Source organism: Lissotriton vulgaris, chromosome 7 (genome assembly GCF_964263255.1).
Source record: "Lissotriton vulgaris chromosome 7, aLisVul1.2, whole genome shotgun sequence".
NCBI lineage: Eukaryota > Metazoa > Chordata > Amphibia > Caudata > Salamandridae > Lissotriton > Lissotriton vulgaris.
Window position 1 is genome coordinate 1,244,153,832 of NC_141695.1, and position 14,672 is coordinate 1,244,168,503.

Consider the following 14,672-nt stretch of genomic DNA (forward strand, 5'->3'; position numbering starts at 1 on the left):
CTCAAATTTTGGCTACTGCCCAGTACTATGAAAATAGGCCCAAAGATGAGTTAAAGAAAGTGGATAAGAAGACTAAGGAATTGAAGACTAAAGTTCTTCTACAGCAAGCTTATCCACCCCGTATTACTAGTCAGCGCGATTATCAGCAGCCTCCGCAGTATTCGAGAAACTCGCAAAGAAACGAGTCTTCTCAACAGCGTTTTCCGTATGGTCCTAATCCGTGTGCATATTGTAAAGAAGAGGGTCATTACAAGAATAGTTGTTCTGTTACAACGCACAAATGGTGCTTCTGGTGTGAGAGGTGGAGTTGCTCAACAAGTGCCTAGAGGTAGAGGTCGCGAACAGAATGTACGTCTTTTGCCTCCGCAGAACTCAATGAATAGTTTTGATCAACAGCAAAGTTCGTCTGGTAGGACAACACAGTACTATGTGGATGATTACTATGTTGAAGGTGATGAAGCAAATGGTAATGATTGTTAGGACAGCCATGGACAAAGAGAGGGAGTTGTTTCAGTTCCAGTAGATCAGAGTGGACCTTATGTTGAAGTGATTACATCAGGTGTGTCAGAACCTTTTCTGTTGGATACTGGTGCTACAAAGAGTTCTATTATGCATTCTAAACTCCCTGGCGCACCTTTGTCTGGCTTCGATAATGTTTCTGTAGGTTTTTCTGGCGCCCCCGTTACGAATCCGATTTCTGCTCCATTGTCTTTCTGTTAGTCCGCGTAAGATCGAAGCACCCCTTCTTTTGACTACAGGTTGTAATGAGAATTTGTTGGGATTGGATTTGTTGAAGAGATTGTATGCGACATTGTATTGTTCTCCATCAGGAGTACATCTTACTTTAGGTAAGAGAGTGATCTCTCCAATGTACGTGTCAAAAGATTGTCTTCCATCTGAATTGTCTCTCTTACCAGATTCATTGTGGGCTACTGGTCCAAATGATGTGGGTCTATTGGACATTCCTCCATATGTCGTGACACTGAAGGCGAATGCTAAGTTACCGCGCATTCCACAATATCGCATCTCGAGTGATGGTGAGCGTGCACTTTTAGCGATTATTTATGATCTGATCGAAAAGGGTGTCATTGAGGAAGCGAGAGGTAATGTGTGCAATAGTCCTGTTTTGCCTGTTCTGAAGAGAACTGATCCTTCACAGCCTCCTGTATATAGGTTTGTCATCGATCTTCACGAAGTAAACAAGATTGTTGTTCCACGATTTCCAGTTGTGCCTGACATTACAGCCTTGTTGACTCTGATTCCAGCTACTGTCACATGGTTTTCGGTGATTGACTTGAAGAATGCTTTCTTCAGCATCTCGATTGCCATGGAGAGTAGGGACATTTTTGGATTCTCTTTAGGAGGTCGCAGTTTTCGCTTTAAACGCGCTCCTCAAGGCTATTGCGAGAGTCCATCGATCTATAGTCAAGCTTTGAAGACACAACTTGATCTGTTGATTTTACCTGATGGTGCAGCCCTTATTCAATACGTAGATGATTTACTAGTCGCTGCTGACACTGAGGAGATTTGCAGGGAAGCCACTTTGTCGTTACTACATCACTTGTCTGATTGTCATCACAAAGTTTCTCTCTCGAAGTTGCAATTTCGTCGACAAGAAGTAACCTACTAAGGTCACCTCTTATCGAAGGAGGGAAGGAAACTGACCCCAGAAAGAATTCAAGCTATCGCGAAAATGAGTGTGCCTACGACACAGAGAGAAGTACGTGCGTTTTTGGGTATTACGTCGTACTGTAGACAGTGGATTCCTAATTTTTCTTTGTTAGCGAAGCCTTTGATAGCACTTACTGTTAAGGATATTCCAAATCCTATTCCTTGGACTGACAAATGTCAAACGAGTTTTTCTGAATTACACAATGCTTTGTGTTCGGGTCCTGTGTTGGGTACTCCCGACTACAGTAAGCCTTTCACATTGTATGTTCACGAGAGAGAGGGATGTACATTGTCGGTCTTGACTCAGCAGTTTGGCGATAAGCAACGTCCATGTGCGTACTTTTCGTCGACTTTAGATCCGGTAGCTAGAGCGTTGCCGAGTTGCTTGAGAGCTATGGCGGCAGCGGCTGTTTCAATTCGACAGTCTGCTGGTTTGGTTATGGATAACACGTTAGTTGTTATGGTTCCTCATGCAGTGGATACCTTGTTGAACCGTAAGAAGACACAGCATTTAACTAGTGCTCGGTTGTCAGGTAATGAGTTGACGTTGTTAGCGAGTCATGTGCACATTAAACGATGCAACACGTTGAATCCAGCCACATTGTTGCTGATTTCAGTTGAGACAGATGATGATAATGAAGAACAGCATGACTGTTTTCTGAGAACTGAAGAAGAAACGAAAGGGAGAATAGATTTGAGAGATACTCCTCTTCCTGAATGTGGTGGTACTTTGTGGGTTGATGGTTCGTGCTTTAAGTTGCCGAATGGTGATACGACTGCGGCATATGCTGTTACGAGTTTGCATACGATTGTTGAAACTGCACGTATTCCACATAATTCAGCACAAGCAGCAGAATTGATTGTACTTACGAGAGCATGCGTGTTATCGAAAGGTATGAGAGTGACCATATATACTGACAGCCAATACGCTTTTGGCGTGGCTCATAGCTTTGGACGTTTGTGGCGTGAACGTGGATTTTTAACTTCGCATGGGACGAAGATCCAGCATGGACAGTTGGTGAATGAGCTTCTTGAGTCACTGACCTTACCGTTACAAGTTGCGATTGTGAAATGCAGTGCACACAAAAAGGTTACTGATGATGTTGGTCGTGGTAATGCATTTGCTGATGAAATCGCAAAAGAAACAGCAAAAGATGTAATGAATCGAATGTATGTAGCAGGCCCTGCAAGATGGGTTGGTGATGTTGGAATGTGTGAAGATACGATGGAGAGCGTGAAATCCATTCAAGCTGAAGCTACAGAGAAAGAGTTGAATGAATGGAGAGAAAGTAAGGGTAGATTGGATTCGAATGGTTGTTGGATTGATTTGTCAGAGCATCAGAGATGGTTGTTACCCGATGCATATGTGCTTGCAGTGGTGACAATGGCTCATGGAATGGCACATATTAGTGTGAAAGGGATTTGTAAGTTGTTGGCTCCGGTTTGGCAGAATACGGGAATTCCAAAATGTGCAGAGAACTTGGTGAAGAACTGTATGGTGTGTCTGAAATACAATCCTGGTAGGGGAACTCCAACTCCAGCTGGTCATTTTGCTCCTCCTACGTATCCGTTCGAGGATTTGCAGCTAGATTTCATTCACATGGAAAGGTGCAACAATTTGAAATACGTACTCGTTGTTTGTGCCTTTTCGAGATGGGTAGAAGCATACCCCCTAAAAGCCAATACTGCCATATCCACAGCTAAAGCCCTTGTCAAGGAATTCTTCCCTAGATTTGGAATGCCGAGAATGGTCTGGAGTGACAATGGAAGTGAGTTTGTGGGTCGAGTGATGAAAGTATGTGAGGGGCTAGGCATCCAACAACAGTTCCACGCTGCAAATCACCCCCAATCAGCTGGATTAGTAGAATGCTATAATGGCACATTGAAATTGAAACTAGCAAAGATTCAAGCGAGTTCTGGTCTTAAATGGCCTGACACTCTGCCTTTAGCACTCCTATCAACGAGAATGACTATTCACTCGCGAGTGGGACTTAGTCCCTACGAGATTGTGTTTGACCATCAGGCCAATATATGGGGAGTTCCAAGGCCGAAAAAATATAGTGAACTCGAACATCCTGTACTGCTTGATTATTTGTACGAATTGATGGCTAAATTGCGTGTTTTACACCAACAGGTTCATGATACTCTGCCTCCGGTCTCTGAAGCCCCAGGACATCCTATCGATCCTGGATCGTGGGTGCTGATCCGGAATTTCCAGCGGACAAAGAATGACCAGCCCCGTTGGACCGGACCTCACCTTGTTCTTCTGTCAACGAGATCAGCTGTTCGAGTAGAAGGGAAAAAGCACTGAATCCACGGCGTACACTGTAAGAGGGTCCCACTGCCTCTCCCGTACGACCGTAGGATCCAGGAGAGTATCGCTGACTCTGAGAAATTTAGACTGTGCCTCGTTTTCTGCCTTTTAGCGATGCACGTGTAAAAGGAACAATTTTTGAACAAGAAAGCGATAATATCTTGCAAGAAGCTGTGCCACCGTCAAGTCGATTGAACACTACAGAGCTTGAACTCTTGTTTCAGAACCAGACAATACCTGGAAAAAGCCGTTATAATCTGAGGCCGAGAACTATGGACAAATAAAAATTATTTTTCTATTTTTGAATGTGCAGCTCTCTCATCTGAGAAACTTGCTTATTTTTGTTTTTCGAACTGCCATCCGGTTCAGCTGCTAGGGTCGCGGTTGCTTAAGTCTTTGGAGTGCAGCTGAAGACGTTAGGTCAACAGTTCTGGTTGGTCTAAGGGAGTTGCCCTGGACTGATAGAAACATTCCTTAGCATGGAACACCCTACCGCTGCGGGCAGCTAATTAGAGAGGATGGAGTTTTTCGAGATGGAGAGACCTGCCAAACAGATGAACTTTAAAGCCAGAATGTGTATATTAATGACAGACACGATTTGTGATATTATGCGTTTTTATGTTTAGTGTAATGATGTTTTTAATACGATATGCTTTATTCTCTTTTCAAGTGACCTTTGCACCCAATACACAGCCCATACCTCCTCCTACTGTTTCTTCGCATTCTTTTCACCCTCTGTCTGAGCATGAGTCCACTAGACGATTAGAGTTTATCAATAACTCTTTCATCCAGCTTTTGCACCAACACCAATTAGTAGTGAACACAACTAATTGTTGGGTGTGTGGTCTTATGCCACATACAACAGATAAAGGTATCCCATACTTGGTCTTACCATTTAGCTACAATGGTTCTTTGTGGGCATTTCAGACGATGTTCATATATGCTATCGAACCATATCCTCCGCGTTCCACGAGAAGTAACTCGAGCAATAAAGCATTGGTAGTAGGAATTGCAAATATGAGCAGAACAATTGACTCGTATAGAACGATTCCTAGGGATGAGTTGCAAGCTTACGTTAGATGGAATGTAACAAAATATGGAGTTGCTTTGAGTGAGAACCAGCGAGCAAAGAGATCCTCCTCGATTTGGATCGTACCCCATCAGGGTCACCTATGTCTGCAGGGTAATGGCAAGAATCCTGGAGCTCAGTTAGGGAGAAGTATCTGCACTGAGACATACGTTTTTGCGTCCCAGACTTCCCCTCCGTTTCTAGCAGCTGACGGTACCTATTTCATCTGCCATGATAGAGCCTATACATGGCTGCCCCCTGACTTCTCTGGCACATGTTTTGTTTCGTTCGTTCCTGTTGCCTCCCACCTACACTGCTACAGCAGATTGCCACAGGACAAGCATAGTTAGAGGTGTTGTGAGTGAAGAAGACACTGCAGGACAAGAATTTGGAGATTTCGTGAAGGGTTTTCTGCTGTTTTGGGGACCTATGGTTAACAGCAGGAACATCAGGCAATTGACAAGGGTGGTTGAATCCACTATAGTTGAAACTGCTGGTGCCCTTAGTAACTTGACGGCTGAGCGCCAGTCGGATCGCCTTATGACTCTTCAGAATAGGGTCGCGTTAGATGTCATACTTGCAGACCGAGGTGGGGTATGTAGAGTGATCCAATCAAGTTGCTGTATTTTCATCCCCGATAACGCTCCGACAGTTTACCAGGCCATTTCAAACTGCATAAGATCCCCGAATCTATCCACATGGATAAAGGGGATTGGTCATTGATGGGATGGTTCTGGGAACTGATATCCGCCTGGGGATGGAAAATTCTGATAGTCATTGGGATGATCTTAGCCATTCTTTTTCTGTTCTGTCTGTGTGTACAGTGTGCTCCTGCAATATGTGGCCTCTGTGCTACATCGTGTGTAAGGAAACCTGTATCAAGAAGCATAATAGGATGATGCTACAACAGCATCTCAATGACTTTATGAATATAGACCTGGACTCAGATTAGCGTGAGTATGGGTTATTGCCTATGTAACGGCAAAAGGAGGGACTGTAGTACTGAAGATTCTGGACCCGTGTTATAAACATCGTCGTATCATGACGATTTTGGTATCAGCAGACCAGTAATGATTGAGATACTATGCACAAGCATTTCCGTCATATTCGAGTGACGAAATCACCCTGAAATCGGAGTTTCCGTCTTGAACCTTCGGATTCCATTTTGTGAACGGCAGCCATTTTGTGATTGTCCTCACCTAGGCTAAATGACTAAAGGCGAGAGCGAGTCAGAAGGACACGTATACCTTCGCTGACTCCTCTGTGACCTGGGCGAGCTGAGTCCACTGCCTGAAGCCAAACCTGTTCGGCCAGTTCCTTTCCCAGTGGCCGAATGAGATTAGCATCAAGGCGCACATGTCGTAAACCTTTCATCGCACACAAACTGTGTCTAATCTCACACACACACCTGTCTCTGTTTCTTTCTTTATGACTTGCTTTACGATGAGGAGGTGCCCGTTTTTATTAGGGGTCCGTCTATATCTGATGGAAATACTGGGCCTTGCCGGATAGTTGATTGTGGGCTGAACAAACTGAAATACGGGCTTGTCATCATGACTCTGCTTTTTCTTTGTAGTGGAAATATGTGAATGGTCAACTGTAAAATAAGGAATGTTTGCCTGAAGCATAATATTTTGTATAAAAGAGAAGGCTGGCTTTGTAAGATTGAGCAGTCTCCTGAGAACATACACCGTGTTGTACTTCTAGGATACCTGTTACTGGCTGCAGCCAATAAATACGATCTTTGACTTCACCTAGAAGACTCTGTGTTTCTGTAGTCTGAAACAGGAAGAACTCGAAGTCTTCGGGTGTGTACCCTGGCACCGCTGGGTTCTTAAAACCCAGTACTTCAGTTCCAGTCCCCTCCCTCTTTCGTCAGGTGGACGTACATTCCCTGTTGTCTTTTGGTACTCTTTTGTAACCTGCAAACGCCACTTTCCTCTTGTAACACACTCTTTGCTACCTCTCACATATTTTATTGATTTAAACTTGCACAAGTGCCACCATCGCCTACGTAATGTTAACGTTTGTTCTTGTTCTTGAGTGTCTGCCATAAATTGCAGTATTATACCTCTAATTGTACTTTTTGTTTTCCTCTCGTAACCTGCACACATGTCACTCTTCCTCCTGTATTGCACCGTTTGCTACCTCATGTATATCGCTCGCTCACACTGTCACCCTTGTCTGTGCGGCACCCCCCCGCCCCCATCGCCCTCGGCCATCCCCACATCCTCTACTGCAATCACCTTTCCCGACAGCGCCCGACCCCCGCATTATCCCCCCAGCACTTGCGGCAGTAAACCCCCATCCCTATCGGGCCCAGAAGGATGTAAGGCCCGTGCCAGACGCCCCTCCAACTCATGCACCAGTCCCCTCCCTCTTTCGTCAGGTGGGCGTGTATTCCCTGTTGAGGGCAGGAAAAATGAGAGAGCAGAGGGCAAGAAAAACGAGAGAGCAGAGGGCAAGAAAAAACGAGTGAACAGTGGGCAGGTAAAACGAGAGGGCAGGAAAAACGAGGGAACAGAGGGCAAGAAAAACGAGAGAGCAAAGGGGCAAGAAAAACTAGTGACCAGAGGGCAAGAAAAAAAACACGAGAGAGTAGAGGGCAAGAAAAACGAGAGAACAGAGGGCAAGAAAAACGAGAGAACAGAGGGCAGAAATTACTTCGAGAGAGGAGCGCTCCACACGACCACGTTTCTCCGAGGCGAGGCAGGAATGCCTCGGAGAAACCAGCGTCTTTTTCAGGTTCGGGGCGTGGTTTTCGTTCTCTCCTCTTCCCATTGGCTGGAAGGTAAAATTCCAGCCAATGGGAAGCGGAGAGAACGAAAACAAGGAAGAAGAGAAAAAACATGCCCCCGAATCTGGAAAAGACTGGGCTTGAACCGAGTGACGCCCCTCTCCTCCAATGGCTGGCCTCGGTTTAGGAAGCCAGCCAATGGAGAAGAGGGGAGGGTTTAAGTCCCCATACTAAAAAACATTAAATCTCAGCTGCGCGAGCACTGCTGCACAGTGCAATGCTAGTCTGAGACCTAAAAATGAACATTCATGATTTGTTTTATTGTACAGTCCTTTTTTTATGCTACCAAAAAAAGTTCTTAGGCATGCTTCAGAATCTAAGCATAAACTTTTCTTTAATGTTTTTGAGTGGGAAAAGAAAATGAGAAAAAAGACGGGTGACAGCAGTTCATTCGGCGAGGCTTTTGCTATGTATTTGTTATTCAGGAACCAAGATTGTCCTTATGATGTCCTGCCTTTGCTGTTGTACATCACTCTTGATTGGTGAATTCAGGTGTTGACCTGCAGCCTGGTTAAGGCGACATCGTATCTAATGCACAGACTCCCAATTCCATAACAATGGTATTGCAACATTTATATAACACTTAGCACTGCTATATGGGGTGCTAATGTGCTTGTCTACATGGGAAAGCAAGCTACACCGTGGAGTGGGTGTGGTTGGAAGCACGTTGTCTATGTTTTGATCCTGCATGGGTAGTGTTTCTGCCTTGTGCTTAATGATCACTGAGGTATGGTTATTACCTTCTGCAATACAGCGCTATGCAGTTTGAAGGAAGAAGAAGTGTGAGACAGGAGGGCAGTTTATGGTTTTCAGTAAGCTGGCAGCTTTGAGCAGCTGTGCAAGTCCATTTATGGCATTTCTTGTGTTCATAGTCCACTTAGTTGATTACTGCCCTAGGTTGTCCTTTCTGAGATATGTTTAATGTTTATGGTCCTGAACAGGCATAGGTTAAAGGGAGAAATGGTGCACTAATGAGCTGGTATGTACTTTGTTAATATCATACTATATTTTATTGTCATTGTGAGATGGCAAGAAGCGGTTGTAGTTTGTGGCGAGTTGGAACTTGCAGTGGTGGACTAAATTAAAGTCCTCCAAAGTCCAGCGGCATATGGCAAAGCTCTTCAGTAATTCCATGACTGTTCAGTTGGTACTAATGTTGAAAGATGGAGTATTATGTGATGATGCTGGTTAGGCTTCACCATGCAGTACTGTCACCAACCCTAAATATGGTCCTTGGATTCACACTAATAAATCCTTAGCTCAGTACTGGTAGTGTGGCAAAGAGCAGTCAGGCTTTATTAGGGAAACTTGATAAGCATTTCAGAGTACCAAAATGGATGGTAAGTAATTGACACAACCCAAGAGAAATCCGACACCAATTTATAAAAGTCTATTTTTATCTTAATTTAGACACCAAAATAAACGAAATAACATTCATATAACCAGAGTTATGGATTTTACAAGAAAACATATATCACAGCAATTCAATACTACAGAACCTTTGCACTGCGTTCAATGGTAAAAAGTAGTAGTGACAATCTGTCTCTTGCAGGTCGAGTTGCATGGTACCCTTGCAAGGTAATGGTGGTGCGGGTCCCAGTACCAGGCCACGACCGTAGATCCTGGGTGCAGTGTTGTCCTGGCTGGCCTTGGTGCTGAACGGGAGCAGCAGGGGTACTGCTTTTAGCACTTAGACGGTGCGGGGGTGCAAGGAAGAAAACAAATGCAAAATCTCGTCAACCACCCACTACTGAAGTTGTTTGGAGGTGCTACTGAGTTCCATCTTGAAGCATCGTCGAGTGTAGGATTAGTTGCCGGATTGACGGCCAACAAGCCTTGGCAACGGTAAGCTCAGCAGGGAGCTTCTTTGACGTCCAGAGGTCCGGGGAATATGAGAGTGGCCTGAAAATTGGTGGAGGGCAGGACCACAGTTTCTTTCCAAAATGCACTGGACAAACTGTTTTGGACCGCTCCCTCACAGGGCCAGATGGCCAGGGATTCTTTGGACCGAGAGCACTGATTTACCTGCAGGTTGCAGGGGCCTAGTCTAAGGGAGTCTAAGGTTGCTTCTGGATCTCACAGGGGTCTGGAGGAACTGACCTTTAGCCTAGGACAAGTATCATTCTTGCAGTTCCAAGAGTGTTGCCACTGTGCACAGTATCCCTCTTTTGATTTGCTTTGGGCAAAGTCCTGTTGTCACTGACACAGGGGGCTTCTTTGTCTTCTGTGATGCAAGTTAGATGAGAACTTAGGTTCTGATGTCAGGGGTCCCCTAAATCCTGCAATTAGGCGAGTTAGGGGTGTGAGAGCAAGTAGCCAATGGGCTGCTAACCCCTGCAGTTAATCTGCCCCTGAGGTGACCACATCCGGGGTGTATGTCACCTTTTCTGCTCAGAACCCACTATTTCTACCACTTTTTAAAATTGCAGAAGTCTTCTTTTGGTGTACAGACCAGCCATCTCACCCTGGAGGTTTGGCTAGCCTTCTGGGGGTGTACCCCTCCTGCATACCTAATTTCCTGCCTACCTAATTTTCTGACTGTCCGGAGGCAAATGTTCCTGGGCATGGGAGGGCTGTTCACTAATTTTGCCGGCAGCCATGATGCATGCATGAAGCTCACTGCAATAAAGTGCCACTTCACTAGCCTTCCTGCGAGGGAGGAGGTGTGACCTCCTTCCTGCCCAGGCCTTTGATCCTGACTCCTGGAAGTGATCAAACTGCCTGACAGGAGGTCAGAATCCTGTCTTGGCAGCAGCCAGTGCTGGCTGTCAGCCAGGGCACAGGGTAGCTAGGATAACCAAGTGGGCAATCTCTAAGGTTGCCACCTGGATGCAGGCCACCTCGCCATCGACACAAGATTCATGTTAGGAGTAATGAGGCACGTGGTTTGACACTAAACGTCACATATTTAGGTGGTACCATAATGGAGCTAGCCCCTGGGTGTGCCACGGCGCTATTCCATGTTAGCCTAAGGACCATCTATCAATTATAGCATACTTTAATGGTAAAGGCAAAAAGAACAATTGATGGACAGAATGCTGAACAATGTCATGTATTCACCCCAGTACATAGATCTGGGCCTAAATCCATCATTTATTTTTCTCCCCATGCCATTCCAGTTTGGACCCAGGCATATGCAAATCAGTCTTGACCTTGTTCCCCATGGGAACCGAACAGCTTGAACTGCTAGGTCAGGTTCTCCCTGGACTGGAAACAAGCATCCTAGGACTGGTTTCATGGTGTCACCCCTCATCAGCCAGGTTAGCTTGACTCCAGAGGCATGGAGACCACTGGACCCACATCTGGGCATACCTGTCCCACTGGGGTAACAAATGCAAAAAGAAACATTGATCGACAGAATGCTGAACAAGGTCATGCATTCACCCCTGCAGAGAGACCTGGGCCTCAATCCATCCTTTTTTTGCTCCCCATGCCATTCCAGTTTAGACCCATCCATATGCAAATCAGTCGTGACCCTGTTCTCCGTGGGAACAGTCCACCTCGAACTGCTAGGCCAGGTCCTCCCTGGTGTGGAAACCAGCATCCTTTGACCGGTTTCAGGGTATCACCCATCATCAGCCAGGCTAGCTTGACTCCAGTGTCACGGAGAGCTCCGTCCATCATCTCCATGTGTTTGCTTTGTTCGCCCTAAGTTGGCAGTGTATGCCCAGATGTGGGTTCCTTGCCCTCTTTTCCACTGGATTCAAGCTAGCCTTGCTGATGAGGGGTGTTACCCCGTAACCGGTCCCAGAATGCTTGCTTCCGATCCAGGGAAGATCAGGCTTGGCAGTTCGGGCTGAACTATTCCCATGAGGAACAGGGTCAAGACTGTTTTGCATATGGCTGGGTCTGAACTGGGGTGGCGAAGTGAGCTAAAGAACAATGATAGATTCAACCCCGATCTGTGACTGGTGGTGAGTGTCTGAAAAGTTTCAGTGCTCCGTCCATCATCTCCTTGTGTTTGCTTTAAAGGTAAAGGCCACTATAGAGACATATAAGCTTGCACTTACATGCCCACACCCTTAATGTACTGCACCCTGCCTCCTGGGCTCAGGAGGCCTTTATAAGGGGTGACTGACCTATATTAAAAGCAGTGCAATGACTTTGTCACACATGGTGAAGGCAGTCTGCAATGGCAGACTTGCTGTCAGTAGTTTACTTGGTTCACTCAGAGTGGCACAAAGAGTGCTGCAAGCCCTGGGGACCACTTTACAACTCATGCGCTGGGTACCACTGGTAAAATATACTAGGGACTTGTAAGGGGGTAAAGTCCTTGTCAATTGGGGTTGCCAATTACAAACACCAGTTTTAGGGAGTGCACTGTCTGATTCGAAAAACCAGAATCTTCCAGTCCAAATGGTGCCAAAAAGTGGGGGCCATTTGCAAAAAGTCCCGTCTTCTTACAGTAATGGGTAGTTTATTGCTGTGGGCTGTTGCTGTGGACATGGCCAATAGAAGTTTGGTCTTATGTGAGTGTAAGAGTCAAGCAGTAAAGAAAATTACTATGCAGCCTGTAGGAACTACAATCGACTACCTAAACCCTGAGTGTTATAATCAGTGTGGGTCATATATTGTATTGCAATTTAATTTATATAGCACTTATTACTCCTGACGAGGCATTGCAGTGCATTATGCTGGGCAGCATACTGATCTGGGATTTTTTTTGTTTTTTTATTAGATATTGTGATTAGTCTTGCGCTCTAACATAAACCAATCCATGCATTTACTCAATTTTCTATATTGTAGATTACATTAATAGAAGGTAGGTGTGATCTTTTTTGAGAGAGGAGGGTATGTGAATTTATGCATTGGATGTCTGTATTAATAGATGAGGGACAGGAGATTAGAACTTGTTAGAATGCAGGAGTATGACTTTTAAAGGGGACAGGTACCCACTTGAAAGGAACTGTGGGTAATTTACAGAGATATAATAATGGGAATTAAGGCAAACATGCATGTGACTTCTAGTAGATGTGCTCAAAGAAATTAGGCGTGCAGATGATGTTAAAGGAAGGAAAGAGTAATTTGAAAGAACCAGAAGTGCCAAAGCCAATAGGTTTCGCCTATGCAAGCCTGCACTGCTGTGCAACATGGCTTAGAGTAAATAAATAGCAAGCGCCATGGCACAGCCTGCTTTGACCCATTCTAGTGCTTTTTTGTTTACTTTAGTCCATGTTGGACAGCAGCGCCTGCTCTGCTGTGCTACATCGTTAAAAAACATCAACAAAGCTAAATAGCTCTGCAGGAGCTATTTGGCTTTGTTAATGCTTTTTTTGTGGCGGACCTGTAAGCACCAACGAAAGCCACACGAGGGAAGTGCAGGAACGGACAGCAAAGGAACGCAAGAAAAATGTGGGGAGCAATAATGGATAGCAGGAGGGGGTAGTTGGGAGGGAGCTCAAACAATTGTCAGTGGGGGGGCACGGGTAGAGGTGTTAAAAACTACACGAGGGAGCGGGAGGAACGCAGTACATGGACTGCAAAGACATGCACTCTTCGAGAGCGCGTAGGAAAGTAGAGTATTATGTGGTATGAGGTTAGACCACACCATGCAATACTATCACAATATCTCTAAGATGGTCGTTGAATTCGTCCTAATAAATCCTTAGCTCAGTCCTGGTAGTGTGGCAAAGAGCTCTTACTAGAGAAAAATATGTTAAGCATTTTAGAGTTCCAACACGGACAATAAGTAACTGACACGACTCTAGAGAAATCTAACACCATTTAAAAAATATAAAGTGAATTTTTATCTTACTTTAAACACCAAAAGGAACAGATTATCACACATATAATCCGAGTTATAGATTTTTGAAGCAATATTAAATCAGTGGAAAATGATACATGGAAAATATAATATTGCGTTCAATAGGAAAAAGCACTAGTGACAATTGGTCACTTGCAGGTCGAGTTAACTGGAACCCTCACAGGGTTGTTGTAATGCATACCGTGGACCATGTCACCACAGTCAGATCAATTTGACCTAGCCTGTGGAGTCCGGGAGCAGAGTTGCCCTGGCCATCCTTGGTGCTGAACAGGAGCTGCAGGAATGCTGGTTTTAACGCTTACATGGTGCTGCAAGAAACGATGCAAAAGCACAATAGATACACAGTTGCTGACTTTGGATGAAGGTTGCACAGTGCTCTCTATAGATGCAGCATCGAGGGTGAGAGTTAGTTGCCGTGTTTGCGACCAACAAGCCTTTGCAGTGGTAAACACAGTACCTGGGTCCGGGGGAGGAACTTGCGGCCTGAAACTTCGTGGCAGGCAAGACTACAACTTCTACAATGCACTGGACAACCTGGATTTGGGCGATCCCTTGAAGTGCAAGATGACCAGCGATTCTAAGGATCCAGTGAGTGTTTTTACATGCAGTTTTCAGGGGACTCGAGCCACTAGGACAGGGGAGTCTGAGGGTGCTTCTGGCATTGACAGGGGTGCCTTTCTTTGGGAGTGCAGAGTTTTGGACGAGGTTTATTCACTCAGTTCCAAGTCTGTTGCTACAGGGACTAAGGGGTATATGCATCAAGATAAGGAATTGCGATTCCTTAATAGCGATTTTTAAGGAAACGCTATTTAGGAGTCGCAATTCCTTATGCATGTAGGAATCGCAAAATAAATTGCGATTCCTACACATTTCCTAATAGCAAATCGCTAATTGCGATTCCCTTAATGCATTCGTGAAATAGGTAAACGCAAAAATTCTGATTACCTATTTTGCAAATGCATTGAAGTTTGATGCATCAGAAATGGCTTTTTACCGTTTGCAAACGGGACGATTCTGCGAATCGGCCCGTTTGCGAACGGTAAAAAGCTTGATGCAT